Consider the following 8,326-nt stretch of genomic DNA (forward strand, 5'->3'; position numbering starts at 1 on the left):
CACATTTTTTCACCATATTAGTGGCATGTCATATTTTTTACTCAGTACTTATATGTGAATAAATATAAGAAAATGATTGCTTATTGGTTGCATATCAATTCAAAGTCAGGAATGATAGTGATGCCAAACAACAGGTGACTGTCCACATGGGTGGCTGAGATAGTGACCCCTTTGCTTTCTGATGGTTCAATGTACATCAACTTCATATATGCACAAACCTTGCTTCATACACAAATTATTCAATATACTGTATAAAATTAACTTCAGGCTATGTGTATAAGGTGTATATGAAACATAGGTGAGTTTTACCTTTAGACATGAGTCTCATCCCCAGCATAACTCATTATGTGTATGCAAATATTCCAAAATCTGAAAAAATTCAAAATCTGAAACACTTTTGGTCTCAAGCATTTCAGTTAAGGGATACTTAACCTGTAAATGCTCCCTGGAGTGGAAGAGGTAGACTTTACTTGGCAGGGAGGGAATAGGGAAGTTGGGTTGACTTCTGGGTGTAAAAAGGCCTGGAGGTGGCTGGGCACAGTAGCTCACGCCTGTAATCCCAGCACTTTGGGAGGCCGAGGCAGGCGGATCACGAGGTCAGGAGATCGAGACCATCCTGGCTAACATGGTGAAACCCCCGTCTCTATTAAAAATACAAAAAATTAGCCAGGCGTGGCAGCATGCACTTGTAGTTCCAGCTGCTGGGGAGGCTGAGGCAGGAGAATGGCGTGAACCCGGGAGGCGGAGCTTGCAATGAGTGAGCCGAGATCGCGCCACTCCCCCCCCGCTGGGGCGGAGGGGGGGGCCCTTTTTTAAAAAAAAAAAAAAAAAAAAAGGCCTGGAGGTGAATAGAAAGGCTTTCTCCGAGGTGAGAGAAACTGAATGATTTTAAGCTTCAGTATTTGCACTCTTCAGGGTGTGGGTATCAATAGGAACATAACTATTTGTAGGTATTGTGAGTAAATTGTCCTGCTTGATGTGAAAGATTACTTTGGGGACTAAAGGAGTTCATAGACTAGAGGAATAGAATAAGGTGAAATTGTGCAGGCCTTAAAAATTGAGCCAAGAAGTTTATATTTAATGCTATAGGTGAAATACTTGTAAAGCAATGGAACCATTTCTTTCAGCCTAATTTTATTCTGAAGTACACAGTGTAGAACAGAGCAGAGCTTTTGCTATAAAAATAGGTGCATGGTGAGCCTCCCGTCTTCCCCTCTTGGCAGGCCCAAAGAGGACACCACAGTGGATCTTCTGATGTTCAGAGGTGCTTTGTTTGAAATATTGCCATTTGTAGGCTCTTGAACAGGGGAGTAGAATGCGTAGAGTAATATATGACAAGAGTTTAGTGGAATGAGATTTTCCAAGATGACCTGGAGACTAAGAGGCTGGAGGCTGGGGAGACTGAAAATTTTCTATTGTGCTAATCCAAGCTTGAGGTGATGAAGACTACACAGTCCAGATTTTCTATTGCTGCTGTAACAAATTACCACGGCCTTGATGGCTTAAACAATATGAACTTCTTACCTTGCAGTTCTTTAGGTCAGAAGTCTGACATGGGTATCACTGGACTAAAATCAAGGTGTTGGCAAGGCCGCCCTGCCTTCTAGAGGCTCTGAGGGAGAATCCATTTTCTTGCCTTTCCCAGCTGCTGGGCTGCTTGCATTTCATGCTTTGTGACCTCCTTCTTCCATCTTCCTCGCCAACACAGCAGTTTGCATCCTTCTCATGCTGCCACTGCCACCTGTCTGGTTCTATGTCCACAGCTGAGAAAGTTTCTTCTCTTTAAGGACTCATGTGATTAGAGTGGGCCCACCCAGATTATCCAGGATAATCTCCCTATCTCAGGGTTGGTGACCTTAATCACATTTGCACAGTCACCTTTGCCATGTAAGGTAATAATATTCATAGTTCTGGGGATCTGGGTGTGGACATCCTTGAAGGCCATTTTTCTGTCTACCACAAGACTTAAAACAGATATTTTAAGCAACCAATAGGACTTCCCTTTTAGCTGAATTGATGGCTCAGTAAGTCAATTTGATATGGAAATAGGGTAGAATAGGTGGAAGAAGATATTGAGATGAATTATTGGTGATTTCGGTAATTTTACCCCTTTTTAATCATTGTAAGACTCGTGAAGGTCTCTATGCCTGCTTGCTGCCTTTAGAGAAACAGCCCTGTAGTCATGAAAGCAGTAATCTGAGTGTCTTGGGAGAGCTTTCAGATCTGGTATCAATAAGCCTTTCAAAAGCAGGCCTGATCTGTTTCTGAGTGTCCCCAGGGATGGACTTATTTTTCTACCTTCCCCAAGAACGCTAGTGCCTCTCTTGTTGACTCCCAGTTGCTAGGGTGACAGAGAGGGCATTTTCCTCCCTCTTCTCTCCTTCCCCTTTACAAACTCCATCCCAATCAGTCTGATTTCCTGGATGGAGCAAATGGGGTCAGGGAACAAGATATGATTGCTGAAGCGCAGTGGCAGATGACTTTGGGATTGCACTGGAATTGTAAGTGGAGATCCTGGTGTCCACTGGGTAGGTGATGTGGGTGGGGGTGAAGGTTGTGGCAATCATTCTGAGCAGAATGTGCCTATGAGAGCCTTTCTCTACTATTGGGGGTAACTCCAGGAGAAAGGATGCCTAGTTAAAACACTGCGTTACACAATTTTGATCTCTTTATTTCTCGGTCTCATTGGTTGCACCTGATTTCCTCCATGACATTAAACAACTATTGTATAATTTTTTTCTGCTGGTAACACATGATTTTTCCAGATTAAAAAAAAATAAAAAGGTTATGCTTTTCATTTATTCTGTGTAAACAAACCCAGTAATTACTATAACTCAAATTGCTGCTGAAATTCTCCATATTTTAATGTTGCACTTGCTACTAAACGTCTGCATATATACTGGGAAGCTAATCCTGAATTAGGAAACTGAAAAACTGATTAAAATAAAATTGGGCAAAGTCCATGATTTTTATATTCATAAGATTCAAATTTTCTGCAAGGAAATGTGCAATATGAATTGAATTATCTTCCAGAGTAATAACAACAACAACAAAAAGGAAACTTAAGCAATGGCAAAATATGGGTATCTATGCAGGGAGATATATGAATTCCGCTTGTGGTTTCGGGTGATTGTGATTCAGTATTCTGCCCTGGTGAAACAACCTTTACTTACTAGACTGCACAAACTCAATTCTCTGTAGTCTAAAGTGGGTATTATCCAGTTCTCTGATAGCAATGTTTTCTCAAATTTTAGAGTTTTACCACAATAATTTTTCCACTGAACTTTATTAATCTTCATAAGTGTTTTAATTACTTTCTTTCCCGATTGCCTTTGGGACAAAAGAGTAGTTGTAAATGTTCAAAAAAAAAAAATGTCGTGGTGGCTCACGCCTGTAATCCCAGCACTTTGGGAGGCCGAGGCGGGTGGATCACGAGGTCAGGAGATCGAGACCATCCTGGCTAACACGGTGAAACCCCGTCTCTACTGAAAATACAAAAAATTAGTCGGGCGTGGTGGTGGGCGCCTGTAGTCCCAGCTACTCGGGAGGCTGAGGCAGGAGAATGGCGTGAACCCGGGAGGCAGAGCTTGCAGTGAGCCGAGATCGCACCACTGCACTCCAGCCTGGGCGACTGAGCGAGACTCTGTCTCAAAAAAAAAAAAAAAAAAAAATGTCAGGAAGGTCAGAGTTCATTGTTTTTGTGCCTATAGGTATAGGCTAGGTGAAACTGAGTATTAAGGAAATCATGTAGAAAATTCAAGTTTCTGCATTTTCTTTTCTTTTTTTTTTTTTTTGAGACGGAGTCTGGCTCTGTCGCCCAGGCTGGAGTGCGGTGGCCGGATCTCAGCTCACTGCAAGCTCCGCCTCCCGGGTTTACGCCATTCTCCTGCCTCAGCCTCCCAAGTAGCTGGGACTACAGGCGCCCGCCTCGTCGCCCGGCTAGTTTTCGTATTCTTTACTAGAGACGGGGTTTCACCGTATTAGCCAGGATGGTCTCGATCTCCTGACCTTGTGATCCGACCGTCTCGGCCTCCCAAAGTGCTGGGATTACAGGCTTGAGCCACGGCGCCCGGCCAAGTTTCTGCATTTTCTTTTAGTAAATTGTAGTGATTGGACTATCCCTGACATACCTTTCTTTGTTCCCTCCATGCCCACTCTCTGTCCCTTTACACTTTGTTCTCTGTCCAGGCGGCTGACCTATATGGGCGTCACCAACAAGCTCCTTTGTCTTCTGGCTTCCATTTGGGTTAGGACAATGGAGAGCCCTAGCAGGAGACCAGAGGGAGAAGGGAGGGTAAGGTCAGGTGGGTGCTATACCTCTACTGAACACCACTGCTCATGTCATGTTGCCCTGTCTTCCAAGCTCTAGAAATGATGTTCTCTCCCTTTCTCTTCGGACCTGGCGAAGGGAAGAGCATTGCATTATTCCCAGCTTGTAGGTATTGGACTCTCCCTTGTGGTTTTGGGTTTTCATCTCTTGCCCACATCTTTATAAATAGTCCCTTTAATAAACCCTCCTCAAGTTATCCTAATTTAACTGTGTTCTCTGTTTCCTACTGTGACCCACACAAAGACAGAATCTGGTTCATCCAGCCCTACTAATCTGTATCTAAACAAATCTAAATTCTTTTTGCATTCTGAGGCCACCATCATCTCTTACCAGGACTGTGGCTTTTTTTTTTTTTTTTTTTTTTTTTGAGATGGAAGTCTCATTCTGTCACCAGGCTGGAATGCAGTGGTACAATCTTGGCTTACTGCAACCTCAGCTTCCCAGGTTCAAGCCATTCTCTTGCCTCAGCCTCCCGAGTAGCTGGGACTACAGGCGCCCGCCACCACACTAGGCTAATTTTTGTATTTTTAGTAGAGACGGGGTTTCACCATGTTGTCCAGAATGGTCTCGATCTCCTGTCCTCGTGTCCTCATGATCCGCCCGCCTTGGCCTCCCAAAGTGCTGGGATTACAGGTGTGAGCCACCGCGCCCGGCTACCGGGACTGTTAACTAATCTCCCTGCTTTCACCCTTTATGGCTTAAAATCTTCTGAAGGTTTCCCATCACACATATAATAAATCCCCAATTCCCTGTCATGGGCCAAGGCCCTGCACGATCAGATTGTTATTGTTCAACTTTCTCTTGAGTCACACTCATCTCCTAGGTTCCAGAACATCTCAAGTCCTCTCTTGCTGGGGGCTTTTGCCCATAGTGTTCATTCTGCCTGGCCTGTTCTACTCTCTATTCTTCATATGGGTAGCACCATCAAAGACAAAAACTGAACAAGTAAGGAAATTGATTTTATTTTGGCTATTGCAATAGGGAAAGCACCCCAGATTTGAAGATTAGAGTATGTATTTATTTTCTATTACTGCTATAAAAAATTACCACAAAATTAGTGACTTAAAACAATAGAAATTGATTCTCGTACAGTTCTGGAAGCTAGAATTCCAAAATGAGTCTTCCGTGCCTAAAATCAAGGTGTCTCTGGTACCATATTGCTTCTGGAGAGATGCAGATTCTCTAGGAGAGAATCTGTTTTCTTGCTTTTTCCCATGTCTAGAGCTGCATTCCTTGGCTCATGGCCCCTTTATCTTCAAAACCGGCAGTGTAGCATCTTCTGTCTGACCCTGCTTCTCTCTGCTTCCATCACATGATTTTCTGCTTATAGTCAAATGTCCCTCAGCTTCCCCCTTACAAAGATACTTGTGCTTATGCATGTGGTGCTTAATACCTAGGTGACGGGTTGATAGGTGCAGCAAACCACCATGGCACATGTTTACCTATGTAACAAACCTGCACATCCTGCACATGTATCCCAGAATTTAAAATAAAATAGAATTAAATTAAAATTTAAAAATATACTTGTGCTTATATTTAGGACCTAGGCAGATAATCCAGGATGATTGCCTCATCTGAAGATCCTTAATCACATTTGCAAAAGCCCTTTTTCCATATAAGGTAAAATTCACAGATTTCAAGGATGAGGACCTGGATATCTTTAGGGGCCATTATTCAGCCTACTACAGTGTATCTAGCAGGATAGTTTTGTTTTAGATTTTTTTTTGTCTGTTTGAGACAGAGTCTTGCTCTGTTGCCCAGGCTGGAGTGCAGTGGAGTGATCTCAGCTCACTGTAACCTCCTCCTCCTGGGTTCAAACAATTCTCCTGCCTCAGCCTCCTGAGTAGCTAGGATTATAGGCACCCGCCACCATACCCAGCTAATTTTTTTGTATTTTTAGTAGAGGCTGGGTTTCACCATGTTGGCCAGGATGGTCTCAAACTCCTGACCTCAAGTGATCTGCCCACCTTGGCCTCCCAAAGTGCTGGGATTACAGGTGTGAGCCCCCACGCCTGGCCTTGTCTTAGATTTTTATAGGGAAGAGTAGACAAGTCATAGGGAGTAAATTTGAAGTTGGGATTGTTTATTTCTGTGTCTAGCTAGTTTTATGAGGACAAACCTAATCTCAGCTAATCATCCACGAGACAAAGAATAAAGTTAGAAGGTGTCTGTCTGACCTTACTGCAGGCTCAGTTTAAAGGGGAAAAGTCTGGGGTGACCTTGTTACAGGTAAGCAAAGGAATCATCCACAGTCTTGTAGGAATCATGAGAAAGAGTTGGCAGTGTCTTGTATAAGTCATATAGGGAATGGCGGTTCATTTCAGTTAGTCATTTCTAGAACACAGAAAGTTGGGGAAACTTCTTAATGATTGTGCTGTTTCACGAGCCCAGGGCTCAGGTAAAGTTCTACATTATCAGCACCTTCTTATCCTTATGTGTTTTTCAAAGACACCCTCACTGAGTACCCTAATAAAGTACTACTATTTCCATTATTTTCTGTCATACTGATACAGAACAGCTGGGCTCCTGGCTAACCCCCCCCCCCACCCTTAAGCCTGGAACCACAGCCCTAAGTGAAAACAGCTGACCCCGTTTTTCGGCCCAAATGTTGCTTGTTTTGGCCTGCCACGCCCCTATCCTGTTGACGTAAAAAGACTTCACCTGGCAGAGCAACGTAAGCAGTGGCGTAGTGAGGATACAAGCTGCTGAGCATCGAGACTACGGATAGATGTGGCTAACTTCAGACAGTGTGGCTTCAGGGAAAGATCACCTTCTTCTCACACCCATCCCCTTTCCAATTCCTTATCCGGCTGACAGCCACTTATATGGCCTAGTAAAACCCTCCGCATACACCAACCACCCTTCCATCCGTTCTTGTGGCCTGATTCTTCCTGGATGCCCAGGTGCGGAGAGGTTAGGGGCTTGGATGCTGCTACAGGGCCTGCACAGAGCCTGCTCCTGCCAGAGAGGAGTAATGGGCCAGTTCCAGCATTCGTCTTCGGTTGCTGCACTCGCTTGCTCGCAGACTTGCTCTTGTGAGGAGTGGCTGACAGTGGACTGAGTGAAAGGAGCCACCCCAGTTTCAGCCCACAAAGGGAGTCAAGGTCAGCAGAGTTATCCTGTCTCAATACCTTCTCTTCATTTCCTTCACAGTATTTTTCACAATTTATAATTATTATGTGTAGCTTGTTTTCTTGTCTAAACCTTTAACTTTTTCAGGGCAGGGAATGTGGATGCCAATATCTTAAGAGCTTAGAACGTGTATCTTTGTGTCTTCACAGCCTGACACATTTTTGTTGAATCAATTGACAGAAGAACTGACACCAGATGGCCAATAAACTCAAGAGAAACTGTTCAGTAAGTATAGTAGTGAACTAAATAAGGATAAAAATAACAGTGATTGAGAAAAGAGAGGCTGGGTGTGGTGGGTCACACCTATAATCCCAGCAGTTTGGGAGGCCGAGGTGGGTCGATCACAAGGTCAGGAGATCGAGACCATCCTGACCAACATGGTGAAACCCCGTTTCTACTAAAAATACAAAAATTAGCTGGGCGTGGTGGTGGGTGCCTGTAATCCCAGCTACTCTGGAGGCTGAGGCAGGGGAATTGTTTGAATGAGAGTGGGAGGTTGCAGTGAGCCGAGATCACACCACTGCACTCCAGACTGGGCCACAGGGCAAGACTCTGTCTCAGAAAAAAAAAAGAAGGCCGGGCGCGGTGGCTCAAGCCTGTAATCCCAGCACTTTGGGAGGCCGAGACGGGCGGATCACGAGGTCAGGAGATCGAGACCATCCTGGCTAATACGCTGAAACCCCGTCTCTACTAAAAAATACAAAAAAACTAGCCGGGCGACGAGGCGGGCGCCTGTAGTCCCAGCTACTCGGGAGGCTGAGACAGGAGAATGGCGTGAACCCGGGAGGCGGAGCTTGCAGTGAGCTGAGAGCCGGCCACTGCACTCCAGCCTGGGCGGCAGAGCAAGACTCCGTCTCAAAAAAA

This window comes from Rhinopithecus bieti, unplaced genomic scaffold, assembly GCF_001698545.2.
Source record: "Rhinopithecus bieti isolate Rb0 unplaced genomic scaffold, ASM169854v2 scaffold_6945, whole genome shotgun sequence".
Taxonomy (NCBI): Eukaryota; Metazoa; Chordata; class Mammalia; order Primates; family Cercopithecidae; genus Rhinopithecus; species Rhinopithecus bieti.